This window comes from Thermobia domestica, chromosome 1 (assembly GCF_964235325.1).
Source record: "Thermobia domestica chromosome 1, izTheDome1.hap1.1, whole genome shotgun sequence".
Taxonomy (NCBI): Eukaryota; Metazoa; Arthropoda; class Insecta; order Zygentoma; family Lepismatidae; genus Thermobia; species Thermobia domestica.
The window spans coordinates 177,170,813-177,186,844 of NC_137454.1; the positions used below are offsets into that span (position 1 = coordinate 177,170,813).

Sequence of the window (16,032 nt, forward strand, 5' to 3'; positions counted from 1 at the left end):
GTTCTGCTGAAAGATGTTATTGACAGCTGAAAACATACCCATACGGATGGATGTACATGATCAGGAATGACCTGCTTATAACTAGAAGCCGTCATGGTGCCCTCCACACACAATATCCACGGGATTTCCAAGTGAAGGTACCCCAAATCGTAATGGAGCCACCACCGGCCTGTCGTCGCCCCAATGTATTGCTTTATACAATTCAGTATCTGCATACATTAGTTGCGCCTTGAGCGTTGCTCCATATTTTACATATGTAAATTATTGTGTGTTCCAAACTCACTAGACTCGTTTTGTTAGTCTCCCTATGTACAAGTAATTTTGAGAAATAAAACTTCTACTGGAACGTATTGCTTTAAACATTGATGGAGGACAATAATTTGATGTCAATATGTTTGAAATATTTTGGAAACGTTATAGTTGACCTAAAATAGGGTTATGAAGAACTAAAATACAATACTATTGTGTGAGGACGGAAAGAAAAAAACTTGTTAACCCTTAAAAGTAAACATCTTTTTTGCACATGCCAAAGGAAATTCTGGTAAATTTTCACCCATTACTACTGTATATTTTGAAGTATTTCCTTGAGAATTTATTAAGTAATTAAGAATATACTTTCACATAAAATAATCAAGAAACAGTGAAAAATTAAATACAAAGATCTGAAAGATTTTTGTATAATTATTATATTTGTGAGGTATTACATTTTACAGCTGTATAAAAGTTGAAAAAAAAAATAGTTTGTAAAAAATGCTAATGCTTATTAACAGAGAGCTTATTTACTGTCTACCTTGAAGCTGGTGAAGAAACATCTACAAATCTTGGTTAAGGGATGCATTTTTTGTTTGCACTCATGTTTCGATGTTTTCCACATTCGATGTTTTCCACAAATAACTCACTGCAAAAATTCACGTCAAAGGAAACCTGGGTGAAAATTCACCTAAAAATTACGAATACAGCGTAAACAGAAAGCAGTATAAACAGATTTGCACCAAGTTTATAAAACTACTACCAATTGAGAAATATAGCATGGAGAACAAAGATCAACGCAGTGTTGCCAGTCTGCAGCAAAAGAAATATCTTTCATCTGGGTGAATTTTCACTCATGTTTCCTTTTAGGGGTTAATCAACAGTGGAATACAAGGTGATTCAAAACTGTAGAAACACCGAAACAAAATCGGAACGCGGTACAAAAATACAAAATCAAAGCGTATGGGAGTGATATATGATACGATATAAACATAGCATGACATATGAGAACCTTAGTAGAAACCTCTTCTGGTCAATTGGCAAACGTCGTCTCATATTAGCCACGGAAATGAAGGGATTCTGACTCGCTTACGTATCGAAGACTCTTTCCTAACAGATTTTTATTTAGTGTGTGGCACTAACCGCCCATATTATAAAGACTGTAACGTCACACTGAGTATTCGGCGCTTTCTTGTAGAATGCTCAGGATACTCAGACATCCAAGAACGCTGAGGAATGTCTGAGATATACTTTTTTGGTGAAAGAAGTAGTCATTAGTGACCGCATTCTCTGTTTTATTTGTGAAATTGGAATAGCTAATGCACTTTGAGATTTTTTAATTAGAATTTTTCGTCTTATATGTTATTAATATCGCTATTCTTTGAATTACGAATATATTTTCTTGTTATGTATTTTATATTTTATTATTTTAATTTTCAATTATCTTTGTTAAAATTTTTATATTTTTTTCTCTTTTAATGTCTTATTTTACAGTACTTTGATTTTTAGATACACATTTTAAAGAAGTTTTGCTATACATGTTTAATGTACAATATGTGTAGGTCATTGACTTTATCGTGACAGGAACAAACAACCTCACTGCTGACGCTCCCATTAAACCACTACAATTCATTCATTAATCTATGATGATCTTAGTGATCATATGTGATCTACCATTCTTGTGACACATATACCTAGTTTCAGGAGTTGTGTTTGTCATTATGATGAATCAAAAATTGACTATAATTTCCTTATGAGCATAAATAATTACATCGATATCTTTCGGAGAGCACGTGATACCAGAAAATGGCAACATATGTTTTTTTTGTTTATTTTTTTAAAACCAAACCCAACATTGTAGCTCTCAACATAGCTGCTGCAGTTTTTATGTGTCCTGCAATGTTTTTCCCTCTTCCATATCAAATCCACAGATTTAAATTTCAAATTTTTGACATAGTTTCACTTTTATTTAAGGGTTTCCGTACTTTTGGATCACCATATCACATCGTGAACTGAATTACCAGCACTATTTCTGAAATGAAATTAAAATGAAATATATCATTTTAACGTCCCACAATTATGCCCTTTAGGTTAAAGGAGATGATGATCAAGGCAAGTGAAAGATGATGGAAACATTGGAGGAATGAGAATGTAGAAGGAAATGGAAGTACCCGAAGAAACCCACGTACACTATCTTGTTCACCACAAACTTACTTGGTCGGGGGTCGAACAAAGGACCCCACGCACCACAGGTAAGCGCTCTACCACTGAGCCATCCTGTTCGCCTAGCACCATTGCTCTGTCTATGTTCTAAGGAGGGAATGGTGAATTCTTTTAAAAATTAATCTCACTGTTCTACTGCCATTATGTTTTTCTTGACGATTTACCGTTAGGCTCTTGATGTCTCTTTACTTAGTTATTTACCCCCTGTTACAGTGTCAGTTCTTTTCCTCAAATAAAATTAAGTGAAGAAACATACATAACTCTAGTCTGGTACCTGAAACTTAAATCACACATTCGTCATATACTTATTTTGAAATTACACACACATACTCGCTCACGTACATACACACATAGACAAAGAACATATAAGGACGTATATTGGGTTTATCATTAGGTATACATATAGTACTATGTTTAATGTTTTGGAGCGAAGGATTCCTGTTTCCATCCTAAGCAATGTGAATTTGTGGTATAAATCATCGTGTACTTAATTTTCCTGGAAGTCCTTCCGTTTTCTTCCACATTTTCATTCCACAATTTCTTCCATAATCCTTCACTTTTATTAACCGTCCGTCTTGTTTTGCCTAAAGGACTTAAGTATGGTACGTTATATTAAAATAATTCTAAATCTTACTCATCTGATAGTCTATAAATATTTACATTTATATATTAAAGAAAATAGGTTATATTTGCAGTAACGATACACTAAGAAAAATCCGTTATCCGGACAGCGGTATATTCTACAAATATACGGAATCCATATGTTTAATACGGTAATCAGTACGGAGTATGTGTTATCAATATGCTACATACATATCCATATGCTACATACGTACTGCCTTCTCCCGTTTAGATGTTGCATCATGTCGCTGCAGGATCACTTACATTTAACAGTATTCTTATATTACATAAGTATACGTATGTTACATACAAAAGCTATATGTTATATATGTTATATGTATAGATTCAACACTTATACGGAAAGTATTATAAAACATACGTTTTCAGTCATAGGTTTGATGCAGGATGTTACCTATAATCGTACGTTAAGTCCAAAAACTACAGGATTTACGCATGTAACCTACGTTTTACGTACCCGACATACGTTTGTTTCTCTGTGTAAATAATTGTTTAATAAGGATAATAAAGAAGAACTTTTTGGAAATATTTAACGTAGTTTCCAAGTCTAGAAGCTTAAATACGTTGTGAAACATTATTAGAATATCAGAGAGTTACATTTATCTAACATTTTGTACCGTTTTGAAACATCACATTTTCTTATAACACGATAATGTTTTCTACATTCATATTTATGTACAGAATTCTATCAACTTTTTTGCTGCTCGCAAAAGTGTGAGCTTTTCTGTTTCCCTGTCATTCTCTCTGCAGTACAAAGATCACACACAAAAACGTGAAAGAGAGTGTGGGTGTGTGTTAATGTCACAGTGCACTTGGAATTACTAACTTCTCCCTTAGTCGAAGACAATTCAGTTAAACATTATATAATACATGCAGCTAATGCGTACATGGAAGTGCTTTTATATTAGACAAGTGATTTGAACATGTGAGATACTGCAAAGGAAACCACACTTTTTTTGCATTAAAAAAAGGAAATAATAAAGCTTTGAATTGATTCATTGTTCGTATCTAAAAGGAAAAAAGAATAGTCTAGAAGAGAAAGTGAGTTGGATGTTGAGTTTCTCGAACAGATATCATAGCAATTTTACGGAATTGAAAATTTGATGAATTCAATAATTTATATTCTTTAAAAAAAAAGTAAAAATAGCTTTTGTTCGTATTATATAGTTTATTTTCCGTTTATTGTTACATACACATATCAGTACTATTAGAATTGAAATCATTGCATATCAGACATTCAAACAATTGAAAGTTTGAAGCAAAATATATGTAAGTAAAAGTATACGTTCTATCTGAATATTGCCTCGTATTTTTGGGCAATAAACATAATGGAAAAGAGCCAAATTCCAGACATGATTGTTTGTCGTTATATTCTACGCCAGTGGTTCTCAATCCATGTGTCATGACACATGGTGTGTCACGCAGTCTTCTAAGATGTGTTACGAAACTTCGAATTTAAAACTCATGCAGAATTTAATAATAATTAGTTAAAATCGAGATAGACTGTACCAGTCAACAACTCCAGCGGTAGTAATAATGCTCAGTACTATATAGAGTCATTGGTTTCACTGTTATAGATAATAGATACTATTATTATTATTATTATTATTATTATTATTATTATTATTATTATTATTATTATTATTATTATTATTATTATTATTACTTATGATAAAAATATCAAACAAGTGTGTCGCAAGGTTCTGGATGTTCCATAAAGTGTGTCGCTAGTCAAAAAAGGTTGAGAACCACTGTTCTACATGTTGAAAGATAGACAAAACATATGTTTACTTACTTTGAAGTGAAACATAATCTTCTCTTGCTAGAAAGTCTGCAAATGACAGACGCTAGTTTACTTCAAATTTAGGATTTTTTCGAGTAATTGAAGATAATTGAAAAAAATTCCTAAAAGAAGGTTATCTTACATGAATTATTTTTTGTAATACATCAAGTTGAAAACAAATTACCTTGTATTTTGTTGCGTTCCGCGTCGTATTCTATGTTGTAAGGTAAAATGAAACAAAGTTGAGAATGATACAAGCTAATATAACAGCTTTGATCACTACGAAAACTTAACAGTATGATGGTTCTTGAAATATTAATTACCGCGAATACATTTTCCTGTTGGGAACATGATATAAAATTTCATATATAATATTAGTGATTCTATCTCATTATGTATAAGCTTTAAAAAAAGAGAAAATTGGTATTGCTCCTTCTACAGAATGCAATCTATGTATATATATAAAATTGAAAGTCGCTGTACTTGTTATTTATTAACTCTTGAACCACTCAACCGATTTCGATTAAATTTTCAACGTAGATGAGGTTCGGACCTGGGATGGTTTTTATCATTTCATTTTAGCAGTGCGATTTAGGGGGGCTGGTGATATTTAAAAATGATAGAAAATGATAGATATAAGTGTCGAATCCATAGTTTTCGGGGTCACTGAGACGAACAGTGACACTTTCAATGTCCTTTAAATCCAAATTCAGCCCTTTATGTTCAAAATGAAACGTATTCTCCTTGTAGAAAGAACGAGTATTCTGCTAGTATGTAATATGGTATAGATTAGCAAATTATTTTTCATATGGGGGCACGTTGACTCAGTGGTAGAGCATTCACCTCTGGTGCGTGTTGTCCCTGGTTCGATTCCAGCTCGCACCAAATGAGCTTTTTGGTGATAAATACCGTGTTCGTGGGTTTTCTCTGGATTCTACCGTTTCCTTCCACTTTCTTCTTTCTACGATTGCATTCATTTCTAATCATCACCGTAGGGGTGTTCGATAAGGCTGAGGGCCTATCGAACTTCGGGAGCGAAAATTTATCGAGTTGTCATCGGTTACTCGAAACCGTTCGAGTATTTGAGATTATCGAAGTTTCGGGTATTATCGAAGTTTCGAGTATTATCGAAGTTTCGGGTATTATCAAAATTTCGAGTATTATCGAAGTATCGGGTATTATCGAATTTTCGAGTGTTATCGAAAGTTCGAGTATTATCGAAGTTTCGGGTATTATCGAAAGTACGAATATTATGAAAGTTTCTTGCAGCCAAACTAGTCAGACAACTTTTATCATCTGATAAGTTATTGCAAAGTTGTATTTGTGAGCAGAAAGAATAGCGTGCAGAAAAGGACTACTTTTTCGACAGACACGCACACACACACACATGGACAGAAAGTTCAATTTCTTCCTGAATTCTAACTCTTGTTTGTTATTTGCTGACCACCTATTGTATCAGTGTTGCCAGAAATATGGTCTTAAACGTACAAGTACGGTAATTTGCTCTTTTTACAATATAGTATACGGTCCAACACCTCAACCATATTAATCATGTGCGGTGTCGCTAAAATTTTGTGGCAAAATTTTTCAGTTAAAATGTGTTATCTTCTGTTATGTTTTCTCTCTCCTCAACGGCCTCTAGTTCACACATTATCGCAATCAGATATGATGATGCTTTGGGCGCAAACTCCCCCTTTCGCCTTTCAGTAAAATAAATATTAATCAAATCTGTGGTGATTTCAGGGGGTTGCACAGAAAAGGCGAACACTGGCGGAAGGGCGGGTCTAGCTTCCTTTCCATGCAGCAAATATTTGATGGAAAGAGATCTTTAGTAATGTAATGAAATTTAGTTTTCTATTACCATTGTAGTATTCGCCTTTTTGATTGTAGTTAAAATTTGAGGTGAGTTAATTTTGAGTTTAACTTTCAGCAGCGAGGCTATATGAGACGTGGATCTACTGATTAACGTTGAATCCAAACCACATGAGCTCCCGCCGGGAATCGAACCCGTGTCTTCCATGGGTCAGAACGACTCTGCATAAGGCCCATGGTATCTTGGATTCCAATCCTGTTCGGGTGATGCATGTTTTATCTTCCTTTCTCTGTCTCTGTCTGTCTGTCTGCCTGCCTCTCTCTCTCCCTTCCCTGACAGACTACTTAATCTCTGTACATGCATAAACATTGGTCTTAAAGACATATGGGTAGAAACTCTTCTTTCACTTCATTTCAATAGAGACAACTTTTAAAATGAACACCCTGCGTATATGTAGTACATATATAGGCCTACGCCTATGATAACATCGATTGCATTGTTGAGGCAGCAGTGGCTCTGTGGTAGAGCGTTCACCTCTGGTGTTTGGGGTCCCGGGTTCGATCCCAGCTCCGCCAAGTGAACTTTGTGGTGGACAAACACCGTGTGCGTGGGTTTCCTCGGGGTTCTCCCGTTTCCTCCGACTTTCTTTATTCCACCATTTCACTTATTCCTCATCATCACCGTCTCCTTTAGCCTAACCGGCATAATCGTGGGACGTAAAACTCAAAGATTTCATTTCATTTCATTTCGATTGCATTGTTTCTTCCAGATCTTTCAGTATTTGCTGCTTTCAAATAATTCGAGTATCTCAAACTCGTTGAATGTTTCTAACACTCCGAGTGTCTCAAACGTTTCGAGAGTCTCAAACAATCCGAGAGTCTCAAACATTTCGAGTCTCAAACAATTCAAGAGTCTCAAACATTTCGAGAGTCTCAAACATTTCGAGAGTCTCAAACAATTCGAGAGTCTCGAAAGTTCGATAATTCCATAAAATTAAAATTCTTTATCGACGAAATGGTTTTGAAATTTTATCGAATTGTTATTGATTACTCGATTATCGGAGCCGCCCTACATCACCGTCTTCTTTATCTTAACCAACATAATCGTGGGATGTAAAACTGAAAGATTTCATTTCATTTATTTTTTTTTTTTCATATGAAGGATAGGATTCTGTTTTCATATTGAGGTCTGTAAGCTTCATTTGCAACGTAATTTGGGTGAGTATTGGACTAGAGATTTAACCTCGTATCGAACTAGACTACATACATCTCTAGCAGAGAAATATATTATAATGCTGTTATTTGATTTCTAGTTTTATTTTTTAAAACAGAATGTGATAAAAAAAACACCAATAAATAATGATACCGTGTAACATTTTACATTTACTCATGTAAATTGTCGCTATTATCTTTCCCTGAACATGGATATATTTTAGGTAATTATGCATGTAACTACTTTTTAATTAAACCGAAGCATCTGTCATTCAGCCATATTTAGTAGGTTCTATAATCCATATAAAATGACTCTATGGTGTGAACTTTATGTGATTAATGAACAGCAGCTCATTGTTTGATGTGGTCAATAATTTGATTTAGCAAAGTGCATCCTATTTAAAAGCACTCGAACGGATTGTCAGCCCTAATCTCTGTATTACGAGTTACTCAAATGTCATTTTAGCAGAATGTGTAAATCAATAATTTCGTATAAACGGCGTAGATTTAGTAGTAACGAGTAGCGCCCTGTAAGAGCAGCGGTTCCCATATCAAAAAGTATGTGCGAGTCCACGGCCGCACCTCTTTCTCCCAAGTTTTTAGAAAATACGAACGTGAAAGTAATCTATCTTCTTAACTGTTTTCATATTTATTAATTTATAATTTTACATTTGTTATAGTTTACTTTCAGAGATGGTGAGATACCGTATTACTGCTATATGAAAGTTTTAAAGTAATTTCTGTACAAAACTTCTACATCGAACTTATAAAACATTGGTTACCTGAAACATAACGTATATTAATTACGAATGTTTCGTTTCATTTACGGAATTAAAAATAAAAGCTGTTCCCTATTCGATAGGCACAGTGCGATAAAATAGGCCAAGAATGCATGGTATTTTATGTCTTATAGGAGGACTAAAAATAGACTCGGAGGATTTGACACAATACCCTATCTGCTCTTGTGAAAATCACTCAAATCCAAATAGATTAATTCACTTATTTGTTTCTTTGTGTGAAGCTTTTGACAACCGTTCATTCTTATTAGACTTCCAAATTATGTTATGCATAACTAACAAAAGTCTTATAGAGCGGCTGTGCCCATCTGTCTGTCTGTCAACAGGTATCAGAACACAAACGGTAAGAGATATCGAGAAGTGTTTTTTTTTTTTTTTTTTTAATCAATTCAGTGCCTTAAAGAAATGTTCTATCTCATTCGTTAAACCTATATTCAAATCGGCAGTGGTAGAAATTAACAATTTCAGTTTCAACGTTTAACGCAATAGAACGAAAACCGAAACAAATAACGACAAACGATTTTTTAAAAGTCGATTCAGTATCTCAAAAAAGCCATCTCCCGTATATCTTTATTGAAATTGAAAGGGGCAGAAATTTACTACTGCTTCCAGTTGCAATATTGATTTTCATGGAGCGAAAACTGTAAGATATAATAAGGAATGTCTTTCTGAGGCTGTTGCGTTTCAAGAATAAGTTTTATTTGGAGCTTTGTCTTTTAGTTTAAACCGGAAGGTGTTGCAAATTTACGATTTCCGGTTTTAATACTGATCGTCATAGTGGAAAAACTTATTTTCCTCAATTTGTGGCGCAGTCCTCAGTTACACATTGCTCCAAAAGCTATCCAATCGAGTATCTCATATACTTAATGGGTAATTATGCAGATCAAGGAGTACCAAGCTCTCCCTGGAGCGTGTATTGGATAATGTGAACACTATGTAGACAAATATTCTCTTGTTGAAAAGGAAAATTATCCGTGGTAGTGCCGGAATGGCAAAATAATGGTTCACATGATGTACTCGATATAAATTGCACTTTTCATGTTCTCCGCACACTGTAAAAAATCGTTGTGTTATTTCAACGACATGCCTATGTGTTAACAAGATTGTGTTAAAATATAACACAAACAGGTGGTTAGAACAACTCACTCTCCATTTGGAGTTGTGTGTCAAATGACGGTAGTTGAAAAGACACAGAGCCTGTGTGTTAAATTAACACAAGAGTAGAATCTTCGGTGTTGTTTTCTGTGGGATTGCCAAATATGTTGGGCATCTAATAATAAAGGCTTATGAATTGAAGCTACAGACAAAAATTCAGTAGAAGAAGTACTTAAACAAATCCAGGTATACGTTAAATTTCAGCATGCAAACCGCGCGATGTGTTTTTAATTCTATTACATAATGTTTCTAAAGAAATATGTCAACAGCGAGAAACAACATCGTATTACTGCGTTACTTCTACACTGCACTAGAGCTCACCAGTCAAAACAGGGGACTGTGCTTCAAAAATGGCGGAAAACAAGTAGAACAGCGATTAAGAGGCAAATATGTTATAAGGAAATAGGTAAGAGTTTCCTATCATTCTTGAACAAGATGTTGGTGAAGGTTGTGTATCATACCATCAAGAAATACTTCACAATAAATGTTGGGGAGGACGACAAAAAATTTTATGGAGCTTTTTTATATGAAGTGTTCTGTAGTTTACTATTCTTATTTTAAAATTAGAATCTTTGGTAAGCGTAAGCATGCATACCAATGGTTTCCCAACACAAAAATGGTTACATCAACATCTCACACGGAAATAGATGTCGTAGTAACAGAGAAGTGGAGTCGAATTAATACCAAAAACGGTGTTAATCTAATGCTCTGACCTTGAATTTTAACACAGGAAGTGTTGAATTAACACGAAAACGGTGTTACTTATACGGCTTTGACCTTGAATTATGACACAGATTGTGTGTTAAAATAATAAAAAATGATGTTGAAATAACACAGGGACAATGTTATACTGATACTTGACATGGTGTAATATTAACACAAAATAATTAACACACTGTGTTACTTTCTTCGTGTTTGTGCAACACCGCCACAAGTAACACTCAACGCTTTTCTCCACACTACCGACCCTGACATGGTGTCGAATCAACACCGAAAATACTAACACAGATCCGAATTAAACACCGCTCAGCACCGGTTGTGTGTTAAAACGTAACACCCCCCCCCCTGTATTAAACACCAACACCACGGGGTCTGTGTTGAACTAACACTGCATAGTGGTAGTCACGCTCTAACCACTGCCCTGTGTTAAAATTTAGTTGAATTAAAACAACTATTTTTTACTGTGCATAAAATCCAGAGACGAGTTGTAATATATGGCTACCACACCATAATGCCTGGTTTTAGTGCAGTCTGTCGTTGCCATATAGATACGTTGTGGAAAGTGAAGCTTACTCGATCGATGCCATTCTTGCATCATCATTAGCACCAACAAGGTAGATTCGCAAAGTGCCCCCTCGGAATTCGTATAAAATTGAGTCAAATGCAAAGTTCTCTGCGGACCATTGTGTTTTGTACTAATTTTAGCGGCCCATACCAGTAATTTGCTTATTTATGGGCCTTCAGTATCCGGAATTCAATTATACACCACTATAACAATCGGGCACAGAATTGCTCTTAGTTTCTTTATATGTAACTCCACATGAATGTGGGCATATGCAAAACGAATTGGATCAAATATTGCTTCTCTTAGACATGTTACCCATCCCAGCCGCCATTTTGGATCGCCATATTGGATTCAACTTTCGTGTTTTCAAATGGGAATAGGTGCAAATGATACATTAAATTCATTGGCAATTTTCTCGGAAATTCATTGGTGTAGTGAGTTTTTCCGTAGCTTGTACCGTTTGCGAGGTATTCTATGTTAAATGTCACGCACTTCACGAATATTGAACCAAATAGAAAGTTGTACAGGGCCCAGTGTGTATATGTAATCTTTTATGATTTATTGTTGACGAAATGTTCTCTGAATGTACGTTCAAACAGATACGTCAATACGGAAATGGTAGGTAGCCCTGGGTTCGATTCTCAGCGGGAGCTCATGTGATTCGGATCCTATGTTAATCAGTAGGTCCCGTCTCATATAGCTTCGCTGCTGAAAGGGACGTTAAACTCATAATCAACTCAACTCAATATGGAAATGGTAGGTCTTCATCCAAAACTAGTCGTATCTGGATTTACTTTAGGCATTTTGACCATAATACAATACTTCCTTATTATAATATAACGTGAAAGTAATAACAATCACTCACAGAAATATAATAAGAATAATGACAGCAATGTTGTAAAGAGTTTGTTTATATCTACAGTATTTTTCCAGTTAGAAATTGTTTTGATTTGTCAACATCATAAATATAAGCCTAACTGATATTACTCTGCAATGTCTATTCGCAAAGTGCCTGGCGGGATTTAACATGTAATACCTTCTAAACGGTACACGCTACGGTAAAATTATACATGAATTTTATGTATCACTTGCTCCTATTTCCATTTGAAAAACCGAAAGTTGGATTCAATATGGCGGATCCAAGATGGCGGCTGGGATGGGTAACATGTTCAGGGAAGCAGTGCTTGATACAATTTGTTTTGCATATGCCCACATTCATGTCCAGTTACATCTAAAGAAACTAAAAGCAATTCTGTGCCCGAGCCTTATAGTGGAGTCTGACTGAGTTCCGAATATATTAAAGCCAATAAGTATGCCAATTACTGGCATGGGCCTCTAAAATTAGTGCAATACACATTGGGCCGCGGAGAACTTTGCATTTGAATCAATTTTATACGAATCGCGAGGGGACACTTCGGAATGTACCTTGTGAGATTTAACCGGCTATTATTAATAAACATATTTACGCGTCATTTATTTCTTGTGTTCTTGTGCACCAACACGAAGAAAGTAACATAGTGTGTATTACCTGACCAGGATAGCAGTGTGGTTTTGGGAGGATGCGCTGCTGTTGTGTTTACATCCGTTTGTAGGCAAGCGCGGTGGGACAGGGGAACGGAGAGTTTCACTCTGCAGTGTAGCCAACGGTATTTAAAAGTTGCAATTTGGATGTTATGCATAGCCTAATCGCTTTACGCTTAATAAAGAACGTCGCAAGTTGTGTGGTTGTAATGAACCATTCCTGCAGTACTGCAGATGTACTGTGGATAGTGATATATGAATGGAAATTACCAATTTAAGAACAACATAACACAATTGACAATTCAGTGAGCTTCTACAATGTATTAAGCAGATTATATAAAAATTGGTTACGTTTTATTCGATGTCATTACAAAACAGGAGCAGCCTGTAAAACGCTGCTCGCTAGCTTGTTCGCAAGTTAATATGGAGGGTGTATTTTTGTTGTAGTTGTTTTTTTGCTTGTTACTTAAGATGTTCTGCAAATAACTTCAATAACTTTTGAAAGAGTTTGTCTTAACTTGAACCAGGGGTGGATCCAGGCTGAATGTTTGGGTGGCGGTCGTACGAAGAGGTAAGAGTGTATCCCCCCCCAAAAAAAAGTCAAACAACTTTAGAAAAGAGAAGTAGCTATTGTCTGCAATTTCTAAAGGAGAAATGGCTACCTGCGATTTCGAAGGTGGACATTTTTTTCAGCAAGAACGCCAATGTAAGTAATTTCTTGCAATTTATTGCTTTATTTGACTTCTGAACGTAAAACCAAAAAAAGTAAGGTCTGCCTATTTTAGGTTTTATTTTACATTTATAATACAAAGGTAAACATTGTTAGTTTTTATTTTAAAAATAAAAATTATTCTGTTCTGGGGGGGTTACAATTGTCCCGATCGCCCCGCCCCCTGGATCTGCCCCTGACTTGAGCATATGCGTGAAGTGGTTTATTACGAACAGAACAAAAAGAACTGTGATAGATTGATTACAAGTAATCCGGTTAGAAACACTGCTGCTTCCATTTTAGTTCAAAACCAGCCGCCCGCACTCGTTCGCTGGTCAGGTAATAGTGTGTTAATTATTTTGTGTTAATATTACACCATGTCAAATATCAATATGATACGTAGGGTACGTAGGAACAAACCATGGTTCGACCAGGAATGCATTAAACTAGCAGAGAAGAGAAAACAGGCAAAATTACGCTGGCTACAAGATACACAAACTGTGGGACAAGATACACAAACTCATTCTCCTTATCTGGAACAAGGAAGAATTGCCACAAGAGTGGAAAGAATCAATCATTGTTCCAATTCACAAAAAGGGCGACAAAACTGACTGTAATAATTATCGAGGCATTTCTCTTCTGTCAACATCCTATAAAATCCTTTCAAATATTCTATTAGCAAGACTGACCCCATACGCAGATGAAATTATTGGAGATTATCAGTGCGGATTTAGACGAAACCGATCAACTATCGACCAAATATTTACCATTCGCCAAATACTCGAAAAAAAGTGGGAATACAATACCTCGGTGCATAAACTATTTATTGATTTTAAAAAGGCGTACGATTCGGTCAGGAGAGAAACAATATACAACGTTCTTACAGAACTTGGAATACCGAGAAAGCTAATTAGAGTAATTAAGATATGTTTAAATGAATCTCAAAGTAAAGTCCGGGTAGGAAAATTTTTGTCCACGAGCTTTCACGTCGAAAATGGCCTGAAACAAGGAGATGCGTTGTCGCCATTATTATTTAACTTTGTTCTGGAATACGCTATAAGGAAAATCAAAGATAGCAACCAGGTCCTAGAGTTGAACGGTATTCACCAGGTTATGACATATGCTGATGATGTAAATTTAATAGGGGATGATAGGAGAACAATAGAAAGAAATGCAGAGATCTTATTAAACGCTTACAGGGACATGGGTTTAGAAGTAAATGCAGAGAAAACTAAATACATGGAAGTGCCTCGGGATCGTAATACAGCAAATTATAGATGCGTTAAAATATTAAATAATACTTTTGATAAAGTGGATAGTTTCAAATATCTAGGATCAATATTAACAGAGGAAAATCATATCCACGAAGAAATTAAATGTCGACTGAAAGCAGGGAATTCGTGTTACTATTCGGTTCAAAATCTCTTGTCGTCACGAATTCTGTCGAGGAATTTGAAGCTTAAAATATACAAAACGATAATCATGCCTGTTGTTTTGTATGGCTGCGAAACATGGTCACTTACTCTGAGGGAAGAACATAGACTGAAAGTATTTGAGAACAAGATCCTGAGACGAATATTCGAACCCAAGAGGAACGGGAATGGGGAATGGCGGAAACTTCATAACGAGGAACTACATAATTTATACGGTTTACCCAACATTGTTAGGGTCGTCAAGTCTAGGAGGCTTAGGTGGGCGGGTCATGTAGCTAGAATGGAAGGAAGTAGAAACGCTTTCAAAGTCTTGACTGGAAGACCAATCGGAAAACGACCATTAGGAAGACCTACGCGTAGATGGGAAGACAATATTAAGATGGATCTGGCAGAGATTGGAATACAAAGTAGAAACTGGATGCAGTTAGCTAAGGATAAAGTCAGTGGAGAGCTTTTGTGAACGCGGCATTGAACTTCCGGGTTCCATAGGCCATAGAGTTAGTTAGTTAGTTTTTAGTTCAAATATCAATATGACACAGTCCTTCTGTTATTTCAACATCATTTCCTTATTTCAACACACAATCTGTGTCATAATTCAAAGTCAAAGCCGTTTAAGTAAAACCATTTTGGTGTTAATTCAACACTCCACTGTATTAGAATTCAAGGTCAGACCACCATATTAACACCGCTTTTGGTGTTAGTTCGATTCCACTTCTGTGTTACTATGGCAACTATTTAGGTGTTGAAATAACTCCGTATGCGATGTTGACGTAACAATTTTTCTGAGTTGGAAAAGCTTGTGGTGTGCATGCTTACGCTTAGAGAAGATTCTAATTTTATAATAAGAATAGTTAACTACCCAATACTTCATTTAGAAAATCTACAAAAACTTTTTTGTCGTCCTTAGCAACATTTATTGTGAGGTATTTCTTTATGGCGCGAAACACCATTCTTATTCACCAAAATATTATTCAAGAATGATAGGAAACTCTTACCCATATCCTTATAATACGTTTGCCTCTTAATCGTTGTTCTACTTGTTTTCCGCCATTTTTGAAGCACTGTCCCCTGTTTTGACTGGTGTGCTCTAGTCAGGTGAACTTTTAATAGAGATGAGATGTTAAGGCTGAGAACGTTAACTTTCATACCTTTTTTTTAATTGTTCGATTACAATATGTGACGATAATTCGTTTCGCGATATAAGAACCGTGAAG

General features: G+C 35.5%; 1 protein-coding gene across 1 annotated transcript in view; it reads left to right on the forward strand.

The window, feature by feature from the left end:
• The window catches only part of LOC145691507 (trace amine-associated receptor 8c), a 435,100-nt gene that overhangs the window by 192,100 nt on the left and 226,968 nt on the right, over nt 1-16,032 (forward strand). The window lies entirely within an intron of this gene.